Raw genomic sequence first — 13474 nt, 5'->3', positions numbered from 1 at the left:
AATGTGTGAACTTAAATATTTGTACATGCTCCACTTTTTACAAGAATATTTTCTTTCAGCTAAAGTAATAGTATGAGAATTTTTTCCACCTCGTAATCCTATACATGTTTCCTCGTAAGCACTTCATATATGCCTCTTTGAAGGTTGAATGCTGTTACTTGGTGCTGGTTAGCTTTAACTTGATCTTCAACAATCTTAATTGCAACATAAGGAGTAAAAAGATTATTTGGATTCTTCTCTACATATCTCAAGACTTGGGCATGCCTCATATTAAAGTATTTCACAAGACGATAAAATGTCATTGGAACACAAGCTGTAATTGGCACATTTTTAGCTCCTCATAAAACACTGTTAAAAATCTCCGACAAATTTGTAGTTAAGAGACCATAGCGCAGGCCATCATCATGTGCCAACGTCCACTTCTTCTTTTCTATCTCGGACAACCAGCTCCAAGCCTCTTTATTCACTGTTCTGATCCTACCTATGATAAAGTTGAACTTGCGAACTTGATGAGTGCTTCCTGCTTGCCATACTGCTCTTTTCAGCTGCACATTTTTAAAATGAGTGTTGAAATTACTGCAGATATGTCTTAAGCAGTATCGGTGATAAGCACGTGGTGGACTCCATCCAATAGATTCATCTGCGATGGCATTTAATATACTTGGATGCCTGTCAAAAATTAAGTATATTCTATTTCTATCTTTGACGATATATGTTCTGAGCTAAAAAAGAAACTAACTCCAACTTGCAGTCGTCTCCTCATCCATAATTACATATGCTAATGAAAATATCACATTCTCTGCATCAATTCCTGTTGCAATTAACATCTTACTTTTAAACTTTTCATACAAGTGTGTGCCATCAATGCTGATTATAGGATGGCAGTGCGTAAAACCCTGGATAGATGGTTTAAAGGTCTAAAAAATATAATTTAAAACTCGAACATTAAATTCATAGTTTGAAAAAAATTCTATGAAACAACTGTACCGGAATTTGCATGTTGAAGTGCAGCCATATAATAGGGTAATTTAGCATAAGACGGCTCCCATTCTCCATAAATATCAATCAATGCCTTCTGCTTTCCACACCATACTTTCCTGTATGACACTGTATATTGAAATTGATTATTAACGGTTGCCACAATAGCTTCAACTTTAACATCGAGATCTTTTTCAATAATATGTCGACTTGTGTGCCAATCATCCTTCCACTGACATGTTTGTAGTCTCGACTCAACCCCGTAAACAAACAAGTGTGAGGACCCTTATATTTTGTGATTTGAAAATATCCATATTTTTTCAACAATACAGCACGAAGCCTCCATTTATAATTTTGAACATTATCTGATGATGTGTATCGTACAGACCATAATTTCGAATGCGACTGAACTACATTGTATGTCCGATGCTTCATAATGTGATAAAGATCAACAGCTCTCCTTACATATCTTTACTCTCAAACATTAGATCTTTAGAAAATTTAGTCATCGAGGAGTTCCAAAACTGATAGTCAGAGTTCAATCTTCGACCAGCACTAACATAACCACCATCATCTAAATTTATATCGTTAAAAAATTATGAGGATTCATGCAAATGAAGTTGAGGTTCTCCCACATTAATATTAGTCTGAACATCTTCATCATCATTCTCATCTTCACCATCATCATCATTACTGCTACTGTCCTCATCCATCCAATAGTCTTCACTCCGCTTTCATCTGACTCAAATCTTAGATTATCAGAATTTATTCTACCGACTACCTAGTCATCATTCCCTATATGAGTGTCATCTCCCATACTTACCACTACTTCTAGCAAAGGAGAAGTCACCATAGCAGAAGACACAGGAGAAGTCACCATAAGATTCTGAATAATTGGACAACTAGGGCCGACAGTAGTAGAATATGGTTCTGCAAATATGGCCTCAACACTATCAGTTTGCACCATAGGAGTTACGAAAGGTGAAGAAGGTCCAACATTATTGTCTGCTTGAGTTAAAAGCCGACTATGGTATCCAAAGCTCGGTACATCTTCCTCTTCAATATATAATTCTAAAAATTGATATTCTGAATATTTCAAAGAAAAGGTCAGTATTTCTTCGATATTTTCATCATCATCAATTGGAACTAAGATATAATTGCTATGCATTAACTGACCCGACAGATTAAGAGATTTTTATTTCAATTTTATTTCATATTTTTTCTTGTCTACAAGAATACTGCTGTATAAATGGTCCAATAATTCTTGACATGATAATGATGAAGCTACTCTAATCATCCGATTTACAGGGTGACTATACCGCACACCAGTTTCATTATTCTGTATCATGCCATCATAATACAATAGTACACGAACTCGAGTACTGGCCATTTTCTCAGAGAAACCTATGACAAAATCAAAATCAAAAAATTTAGTATTACTAATTATTTTATCATTTCAAAAGATTTACATGATAAATACATCATATCATCAACAAATAGGTACAGATAGATCCTATCCCATTCAAAAATTACATTAATTCTATAGGTTAATTACATTAATCAAACGATACGCAAAAAGAACCGAAAAAAATTTTGGCAATATTTTTTCTTAGTTCTCCCTACACGACTAAAAATGTGTGAGGAGAACTAAAGAAAAATACTATCCAAAATTTTTTTCGAATCCTCTGCATATCATTCGAATAATATAATTATCTATAGAATTAAATGTAATTTCCAAACTAGCCAAACTGGACAATCAATTGATCAATATATATATATTTTACGATACCCGTACAAAAATATATAATCAAATATATATTTTGTACGGATATTGTAGAATATCCTACATTGATCAACTGATAGGTCTACATTTTCATGAAATATAATATATTTTAAAAATTTTAAATTAGGATCGAATCAAATTTTAAAATAAATTTGAATCTAATGAGATAAAAATAAAAGATAAAAAATAATGAGATAAAAATAAAAAATAAAAAGATCGAAATAGAAGGACGCTGTAGGGCCGCATGGGCCCACTGCGGGGGGGCCGTCGAGGGGCCACTGCCGGGGCCCGCTGCGGGGGGCCGTCGCTGGGGCCGCAGGCCAAGGAAAAAGAGGGAGAGAGAGAGAGAGGAAGAGGGAGAGAAGAGGGAAAGAGAGAGGAAGAGGAAAAAGAGAGGAGGCCGGCCAAGGGAAGGGGAGGGGCGGGGCGGCCATCGGCGGCCCACCGGCAGACCAATCGGGGGGGCGCATGGGCCTGCCGCCGGCCATCTGTCACTGACGGGCTAAGAAAAAAGAGGGAGAGAGAGAGAGGAAGAGGGAGAGAAGAGGGAGAGAGAGAGGAAGAGGAAAAAGAGAGGGGGCCGGCCAAGGGAAGGGGAGGGGTGGGGTGGCTGCCGGTGGACCAATCGATGGGGGCGCGCGGGCTCACCGTCGGCCGTCTGTCACCGACGGGCCAAGGAAAAAGAAGGAAAGAGAGAGAGAGGAAGAGGGAGAGAAGAGGGAGAGAGAGGAAGAGGAAAAAAAGAGGGGGCCGGCCAAGGGAAGGGGAGGGGCGGGGCGGCCGTCGGCAGACCAACCGACGGGGGCGCGCGGGATCCTACGGGAGCCGGGCTCCGCTCACGACCCCTACCGCCAGGAGGACCTCACCCGGAGCCCAACAGAAACCAGGCTCCGGCCGTTACCGAGCTTCAATCGACAGATCCACGCCCCCTGACAGGCCCTCGAGACGCCACGACCCTGCTCCACTTCCTGTGGCAGACTCCGCGCAGTACCATCATTCCCTGACAGGCCGCAGTAACCCTAGCCGCCCTGCTCCACTTCCTGCGGCGGACTCCGCACAGCTCCTCTATCCTCTGGCAGGCCACAGTGGTGGCCACGAACCTGCCCCACCTCCTGCGACGGATACCATGCGATTCTCCTATCCGCTGGCAACGGACGCTGCTCCACCCCTCATAACAGATTTCACGCGGCGGGCCGAGGTGATGGCCACGTGTCCACTCCACTATCTTTCGCAATCAATTCCCCTGACCATGGGCGGCCCACTACCAGGCGGTTACAAACGTCGCCATCAATCCGTTGCCTCCCCCGCCTATAAAAGGGGGATCCAGATACGTTATCCTTTAAGCTCCTTTTCCTTATCTCAAAACTCTGCTAAATTCTCCGTTCGAGCACTCCATTCTTGTTGAGACAGAGAACTGACTTGAGCGTCGGAGGGTCTTGCCGGAGCAACCCCACCTCCGGTTTAGACTTCCCTTGCAGGTCCCGGCGACGACCGCGGCTTCCCCGACTCCAGCTTCTCCGGTGCGAGCGAATTTTTGCACCAACAGGATTGGCGCTAGAGGAAGGACTGTGTCTTCGTAGCACCCTTGTTCCTGAAGGAGTGTTCAACGGAGCTGCCTCCGACCGTCTCTCCGTCATCCACTCCTAATCCTCCCCCGCGAGATCGACACCCGATGCCTCCGCGCAGGGCGTCCACCCGGCGGTCCACGGCCTCCGTGGCCAGATCTCAGGCTCCGGCCTCCCCTCCCATTTCTCAGCCAGCTCCTCCTCCCCCTCCGACGATAGCGGTCGGCGCGGAGCAGTTTGACTTGCTGGCGCAGCAGGTCAAAGGCCTCGTCGAGGCCGTACAGGCAATGCAGCAGCAGCCACCGCAGGCGTCGGCGCATCCGGAGGGGGCATCTCCCGAATGCCAGAACCCGACGGTGGGGCGGGCCACCTGGGCCAGCCGCCCCGTCCTTCCCGGGAAGGCGAATCTGAGGGTAGAGAGCCCTCAGTCGGACCACGACTCCACCCCTGGAAGATCCCTGCCCCCATTCTGCCAAAGGACCCTCGAGACTCGGAGTCGAGAGGACTTCCTGGACCGGAGGCTCCAGGAGATGAACCGGCGGATCGAAGAACTCCGCCACGCGCCTCCCGCTTATGGTGAGGATATCTGCACCGACCCTCCCTTCTCCCAAATGATTATGCAGGAACCGATCCCGCCGAATTTCAAGCTCCCCCAGTTTGAAAGCTACGACGGGACGTCGGACCCGGTGGATCACCTGGAGGCCTTCCAAACGATGATGCTGCTTCATGGAGCTCGCGACGCCATCTTGTGCCGGGCTTTTTCGTCTACCTTGAAGGGAGCGGCGAGGAACTGGTACTCGGCTCTGAAGTCGGGTACCATATTTTCCTTCGATCAAATGAGCCACCAATTCGTGGCCCATTTTGTCAGCAGCCGGCATCCCCGAAAAGGTTCGGAGTCCCTCATCAACATCAAGCAGAGGGAGGGGGAGTCCATACGGGCCTACGTCAACCGTTCAACATCGCGGCGTTGGAAGTCCGGAACCTGGACCAGTCAGTTGCCATGGCCGCCCTGAAGGGTGGCCTTCAGAAGAATGACCTCTTGTACTCCCTGGAGAAGAAGTACCTCAGGGATTTTGCTGATCTACTGGCTCGGGCTGAAGGATACGCCCGAGCGGAAGAGGCCTTCAAAATGAAGGACGAAGAGACTGCGAGGGAGCGCCAGGCGGGAGATTCTAGTAAGCCCGCAGTCGAGAAGAGGCCAAAGGAAACCCGGCCTCGCTCCCGATCCCCTCCTGGACATAAGCGCGCCCATACTCCCCCCAGGGCGCGCAGGCAGAGAAGCCCGGACAACAGGTTTCGGCGGGGTTCCCCGCCAGGAAGTTCCGCAACTACGCCCCCCTCAACGCCTCGAAGGCTCAGGTACTGATGGAGGTCAGGGAGCAGCTCCTTAGGCCAGAGAGGATGCGCACGCACCCCGGGAAGCGCAACCCCAACAAGTTCTGCCTCTACCACCGCGACCACGGCCACGACACCGAAGAATGCATCCTGCTCCAGGACGAAATCGAGGAGCTCATCCGGCGAGGTCGACTCGACAGGTTCATCCGCCGCAGGCCTGAGGGTAGGGGAGACCGGCCAAGAGCTCTCCCACCGCTCGAACTACAGAAAAGGGAGGAGCAGCCCGGGGACCGGCCTCCTATCGGGACCATCGACTCCATCACCGGAGGGCCTCAAGAAGGAGCGGGAATACTGTAAATGTGTCGCTTACTATTTCGCTTTGAATCTACCTTTCTTTTTAGCTAACATGCTCCTCCCACCTAGCGTGGATGTATTATGACCGGATATGATTCCTCCAAAAGCACGGCCATGTCAGGAACAAGAGGAGAACCTCGTCCTGACATGAGCAAGGTCAAAGGCCCGGTTCTTTTAGACCGGATGGGGGGAGAGGCCTCACAATGCCCTAATGTGCCCCCACAGCCTTGTTAGGGACAGGAGGAAAACCTCGCCCTAACATGAGCAAAGTCAAAGGCCCGGTTCTTTTAGATCGGATGGGGGGAGAGGCCTTGCAACGCCCTAATGTGCCCCCACTGCCCTGTTAGGGACAGGAGGAAAACCTCGCCCTAACTTGAGCAAAGTCAAAGGCCCAGTTCTTTTAGACCGGATGGGGGGAGAGGCCTTGCAATGCCCTAATGTGCCCCCACAGCCACGTCAGGAACAGGAGGAGAACCTCGTCCTGACATGAGCAAAGTTGAAGGCCCGGTTCCTTTAGACCGGAGGGGGGAGAGGCCTTACAGTGCCCTAACGCGCCCCCACAGGCCAGGCTGATAACAGAACTTCACGCTGGCTCAAGCAAAATGGAAGACCCGGACTCCTATGGGAGCCGGGTTCCGCCGCAAAGGTAAGCTTCACCCGGACTCCTACGGGAGCCGGGTTCCTCCGCAAAGGTAAGCTTCACCCGGACTCCTACGGGAGTCGGGTTCCGCCGCCCAGGAAAGCTTCACCCGGACTCCTACGGGAGCCGGGTTCCGCCGCTCAGGAAAGCTTCACCCGGACTCCTACGGGAGCCGGGTTCCGCCGCCCAGGAAAGCTTCACCCAGACTCCTACGGGAGCCGGGTTCCGCCACCAAGGAAAGCTTCACCCGGACTCCTACGGGAGCCGGGTTCCGCCACCCAGGAAAGCTTCACCCGGACTCCTACGGGAGCCGGGTTCCGCCGCAAAGGTAAGCTTCACCCAGACTCCTACAGGAGCCGGGTTTCGCCGCCCAGGAAAGCTTCACCCGGACTCCTACGGGAGCCGGGTTCCGCCACCAAGGAAAGCTTCACCCAGACTCCTACGGGAGCCGGGTTCCGCCACCAAGGAAAGCTTCACCCGGACTCCTACGGGAGCTGGGTTCCGCCACCAAGGAAAGCTTCACCCGGACTCCTACGGGAGCCGGGTTCCGCCGCCCAGGAAAGCTTCACCCGGACTCCTACGGGAGCCGGGTTCCGCCGCAAAGGTAAGCTTCACCCGAACTCCTACGGGAGCCGGGTTCCGCCGCCCAGGAAAGCTTCGCCCGGACTCCTACGGGAGCCGGGTTCCGTCGCCAAGAAAGACTTCGCCCGGGCTCCTGAGAAAGCCGGGCTCCATCCGCTACTTCGCCAGCAAGGGTCAAAAATGATGGCGAGGCTTGGCCATATGACGAGATCAGAAGAAAGGGAAGAGCCCCTTCCCACGACGACCTCTAAGCCACACAGGCCAAACGACGAGAGAGGGTCAACGAACGGCAATATCGGTGCTACGCGCAGACAAGGTAACACAAAGAGCTTTTTCCTCATTTCCGATATATGTACTACAGGGCCAGGACGGCCAGAGAAAGAGGGACAAAACGACAAGAAAAAAAAAAAAAGAAGAAAAAGGCAGCTGCAAAAAGGGGGTGACTACAAAAGAACTCTAAGGAGGTCCTGCTCCCTCTAATCTAGGGTGATCACCTCCATTCCCCAACCAGGACTGCCTCAGGCTCTCCACCGTTTCCTGTAGTTCTTCCTTCTTTTGCAGCATATCCTGGAGCGCCTGACGAAGTCGTCGGCTCTCAGCCTCCGCTTCCCGATGCCACCTCCCAAAACTTCGGACTCCGCCTCTGCGTCCGCGATGGCCTTCCGCTCAAGCCCCAGTTGGATCTTTACTTGTTGAAGCTCGACTGTCTTCTCCCCAAGGGAGACAGAAATCTCCTCGACAGTGCCCCTCAGGGCTAGGAGCTCTTCGGCATCTTGGGCGTTAGCAAGCTGCGCCCTAGTAACCAACTGCCTCTGGAGACGAACAACTTCGTCCGTCGCCTGACGGAATCTCCCTTTGTACTCTTCTACCTGCCGGCGCCAGCTGGCCCGCTGCACATCATGGCTCATCTCAGCATCTTGAAGCTGCTTCTGGAGGTCGGAGACCTTCTGCGACCATTTCTGCTCATCCTGCGCTGTGAGCCGGGATGAGTTCCCTTCCAGCTGGCCGATCCTCCTCTTCGCAGCTGACAGTTCCACCTTAAGGGCGCTGATCCTAGCTTCTTGAGCCCAAGTTCGATCGCTGGTGCTCTTCGTGCACTCCTCGAGCTCCTTTGTGAAGTTCGCCTTCCTCCGGCTGTAGTCCATGATTGCCTTCACTTGGAGACTCCTGAAGTGGGCGGCCTCAGCGACGGCCTCGGAATAGCATTTTTTCGCCAGGCGGAGCTCGCCCTCCGACTTCTTCAACCTCTTCGTCAGGTGGAGGACCTCTTTTTTCAGCCGTTGGATGGTTGACTTCAGCGGGACCTCCAGGGGCAAGGGGAGTGCTTCGGCAGGACACTGCCATCGGAAGATGCAAATGTTAAAGACTGATTCATTACAAGGAGAAAGGCAGAAAAAGAGGAGCAGGGGGAAGAAAAGACCATCCACAATAAGAAGTTCGACTTTATTAATTAATTTCGAAGACAAGCGGAAAGAAAATATGGCGACAAAAGAAAGATACAAGATCGGAGGTCTCAGACCTCGGGGGCAGGGGGTGGAGAGCTCGGCGCGGGGGGTGCGACTGCGGTGGCAACGGACGAAGGGGCGGCCTCGTCGTCAGACTCCTCCAAAAAGCCGAGATCAAGGTCGGGGTATCTACTGGCCACCCTCTCTCGGCAGAGCTCGAACCCCTTGGTAAACGCCTCCAGGCCGAATTGGACGTTCAGCTCCCTCATCTCCGCGGAGGCCTTGAACTCCTCCACCGCAAGGGTCCTGGCCTCCAAGACCAGAACCGGAGTTTGCTCGGCCAGATGGGCGACCTCGGCCTCCGCCTTCCTCACCGACTCCTCCAAGCTTCGTCTCTCCTCCTCCCGGGCTCGTCTTTCCTCTTCTCGGTCTTGTCTCTCTCTCTCCAAGGCCTCCCGGAGGGCGGCCACCTCGGCCGTCTTCGCTTGGAGACGAGCAACCTCGTCTTGGCAGCGCTCCTCCGCCCGAAGAAGGTCCCTTCTCATGCGGCCCGACGCCTCGACATAGGCGAAGAGCTGTGGGAGCGCTTCCCCGACCAAGAGCTGGTCGACATAGGAGAAGCGCATGAGAAGGGAGCGCTTCCCCGACTCCAGCTTCTCCGGCGCGAGCGGATTTTTGCACCAACATGGGTATTACTTTAGAGTGAGATTAGAAACGAGATTTAGCATAATCAATATTGTTGAACTTAGATTTGATATTATTATTTTAAATTTTTAGTGAAGATTTATTTGATGTAAAACTTTTAAATTTGGTAATCCATTGGATTAGTTAATTAATTAAATTTTAACCTAAGGTTATTTAAATTAATTCTATTATGATCATATTTGAAATATCTTACATACTTGTGGAGAAAGGTTTCTATGAGTATGCAGCTGTTGCCATGATCCTTGACTCATAATTTTGGGTCAAAGGTGTGACAATTGGACTGATCAAATCCAATGCTGGCCAATATGTTCCAAATGCAAGATAACAATTTTGGGGCAAGGAGTAGGGGAGGCAAGAGGTTTCATTGTAGTAGTCTAGAATGAGAGCATCTTCATGTCTTGCACCTTATTTAAAGGTGGAGATATTTTTTCCAAGTAGTAGAGGCCTAATACAAGCTTTAGAGTTGCCTAGCAAAAGATTAAGTAAATATGTACAATTATAATAAGAATTAAGCCTAGAGTTTTGAAAGAAAAAATTGAATTTTAAATCTAAACACAAAGAATCCTCATGTTAACAAAAAAAAAAAAATAGAAGAGACATAATTAGTATCTCCTCTTGACTAAAATAGCCTTGCTTTGTCAAGTTTCCACCAATTGATGCATTCAAGATGCTCCACAATTAAAAGCTCTACCATTGAGCCATGTCATTGTTCCATAAAATCCACTGACATCTTCTAGAAGCCACCAGCCAAAAGTGAATACCGGAGTGCATCCGATAAATAAGTAGCTTTATTAAATTTTTTGACGATGAAAACTAAATACAAGAGGGAGTATTTATAAGCTTTGGAGACACTTATAATGGTAGGGATGTCCGGGTATCTTAGAGGTTGAAAAAAATAAGTTAAAAAAAAAAACTCCTAAACTAACTAAACTAAGGTTTTGATTGGGATTATTGTTAGTGGTAAAGTTTTCGAAGCTTTGAGAGTAAATCTTTTAGGAAGTACTAGAGCTTTTACAAAAAGCTAGTTTTTGTTTGGTAACTATATTTCTAAAATGTCGTGGAGCTTTAACATGCATTTGGTATGTGAACTGAGAAACTACTATTCATATATACGACAAAATGAAAATAAAGGACATCACATAATAATATACAAAAGTATGTAATGCAATATAATATTAGATATTAATATATTATTACATCATACAATATTATACATATTCTATACTAAAGCATAATAATATAACATAATATCATATAAGTCAACATAATACAATATATGTATAATAATATGATATGATGCAATATATTAACATATTATTATATTATTATACATGATATAATATAATATGATAATATTATATTTATAGCATAATGGTATTATATGATGTGATGTGATATGATATAATATATTTATGTATAGTACATGATATAGAAAAAAATATAGAGATAGCCCTTTAACTTTGTGCCATTTGCATTTAGATTCCAAGAGTTTAAAAAGTTATAAACAGATCCCAATACTTTAAAATCATTACAAAAAAGCCTAGCTATCTATCTCTATTAGGCAATATTTTTGAGAGGTTAAATTTTATGAAATATCATAAATGCCCTTTCTAGAAGTTTTTTGATTTTGGCACAAATTGGAGGAGAGGGAAAGAAAAGTCATATGACTCTCATGCAACAATCTTTTCCCATTTGGTTCCTTTTTTTCATCTAGTCTTTGTGCCTCATCAGATACAAAGAAAGGAAAAACAAGAGGGAGGATGGTATAGTGGAGGGAGAAAGAAGAAGATTGGGGCGTAAGGGTAGAAAGGAAGATAGGTCAAGGGGAGAAAGGAACCTATACTATAATGGCTTCAAGCACTACCAGTAACATGCCTCCATCCAATGCTCTGGCCAAAACATCATGGTCTATTATGACTATGGATTTAGGGCACCCATGAAGACCTCATGGATCATGGCTAATACTGACCAAAGGTTCTTTGGCTGTTCTTTGTATGAGGTAATAAGTTTTCTAATTTCTTATTGAGTTTTTATCACTCATGCGTCATCTTTTTTTCAATTTCTTAATACAAGAAAAAAGAGAATATGGGTTTGGGTTTTTTAATGGTATGATCCCCCACCCTCACCACATACAAGAGAGCTCATGAACAAATTGATCCAAAAAAATATAAAAACCTGGAGGTTGAGATCTGTATCTACAAAAGGAGAAAAACCTATTTGGCATGATGTTTAGTTACTTTATGGGTATTCATTAGCACTCCATGAGTACTAAAGTGGAGTACTGGAGATTGGGATCTATAACATGTTGCAACTTTTGGTGTTCCAGTGTTATTTTTTGGCAACTAATAGGTGCAAGTGCTACTCCCTAACCGCTTCATCAATCTTTTAGATGGATGGAAATGCATCATATGGCTCTACTATATCCAAATCTATCACATGAATTTCATATTCTACATAAATTGCTATGTTGCACTCCCCCTTACACATCATCTGAAGCACATCTTGATTAGTGTATAGAGGCTTTACTCTCTCTTCAAAATATTATCTTGGAACTAGATGTACAATTACTTTATCTTTTGATAATCAAAATCTTTTGTTAGATTTTCTAACTCAATAAAACTCATTAAGTCTAGGTCATAGTTGTCGTAATAGCTAACAAAACCACCAACATCTGTATGCTAAGGGAGAAATGAAGATATCCCCTATAATGAAGCTCTGGTATAAATAGATCATCCATGCTACCTACATACATAAAATCATTGTTAATGACAAAAATACAAAATATACCTAGCTTCTTTAACATACAATACTATTATAATACAACAATATTACTTAACTTCTTTAACATACAACACTATTACCTAACTTATCTAACATTAGAATGCTATTACAATGCAGTAGTGGTTCCCAACCCCCAATGAAGAATAGAGTAACAATATAATAGAGTAATAATACAATGTCTCCAGCCCCTGCAAGTTAACTAATAATGCCCATGGAAGGTAGCCCCAAAATCCAGTAGCTATTCTAGGATTGTTGCCTTCATGCTATATCAATTTTTTAGGAATTCAGGTGTGGTGGTCCCTTACTTTCACCACTTCTAACTTTTTTAATCAATAAAAAATCAGTGGCCATTTATACAAAGGATACAATGCCTTCTAATGCATATGATCCCCAAGAAGAACATCCCTATAATTGTTTTATTAGAATCCCCAAAAAGAAATAAAAACTTTCTTTCTGTAATCTCTAAAGTCGTACTCTAAACTATAAAACCCTATCCATTATGAACACCACATTATCAAATTCAAATAAATTATGAGCACAAAATCAAAAGACATCCACCTCTATCAAGCACAAATTAATTGAAAGGAAAAATCATACCTATTCCTCTTCCTCCTTCCAAGCAATACTTTGTTCCAACGGTCAACAAGGAATTGGGGCTTGTGGAATGCTGCGATGCACTCAGAGATGATATTCCAACGAAATACCTTTATTGCTGCAAGTCTCTGGACTAATAATAGTCACCGGTTGACATGAACCTCGGATCTAGATAGAAAGCATTTTCGCCTTCACAAACCTGCAATGAAAGTCCACACTCTCTAGATGTGCTCCAGTCATGACCCTCTAATACTCAAATTAGCTGGAGCTTAAGAACAAGGAAGAAGGAAAGGAGAAAAGCGGGGAGGTGAGAAAGTGTGGGCATTGTTCTCTTTGTGCTTGCTTGTTTACCTTAGGATCTCCTTGTTATCCCTTTATATAAATATGGAGTTGTAGGCTTTATGCCTAAATCCAATCGGCCATTAGGCTCTAATTTGGTAGGCTATTAGGCCATAATCTGGTAGGCCATTAGGATAAAGAATCCACTAATCTATAATTATGGTTGTTAGTCATGGGCTTTGTCCATGTTCTCGATGTCGTTGGGAGATATCAATAAGTTAATCTCATCATAGAAGAGGCTAGCAACCTAAGGTCGTCACAACACTGGGATGCTACCTCGATGTGATCTAGGGTCGAACGAGAATGCATGAGGTTACAATCCTTAGGGTGGTGTTATCCGACATCTGGATTAGTTTTTGAAAAGTGTTGGGTA

This window comes from Elaeis guineensis, chromosome 3 (assembly GCF_000442705.2).
Source record: "Elaeis guineensis isolate ETL-2024a chromosome 3, EG11, whole genome shotgun sequence".
Taxonomy (NCBI): Eukaryota; Viridiplantae; Streptophyta; class Magnoliopsida; order Arecales; family Arecaceae; genus Elaeis; species Elaeis guineensis.
Note: the sequence above shows the minus strand (reverse complement) of the source record.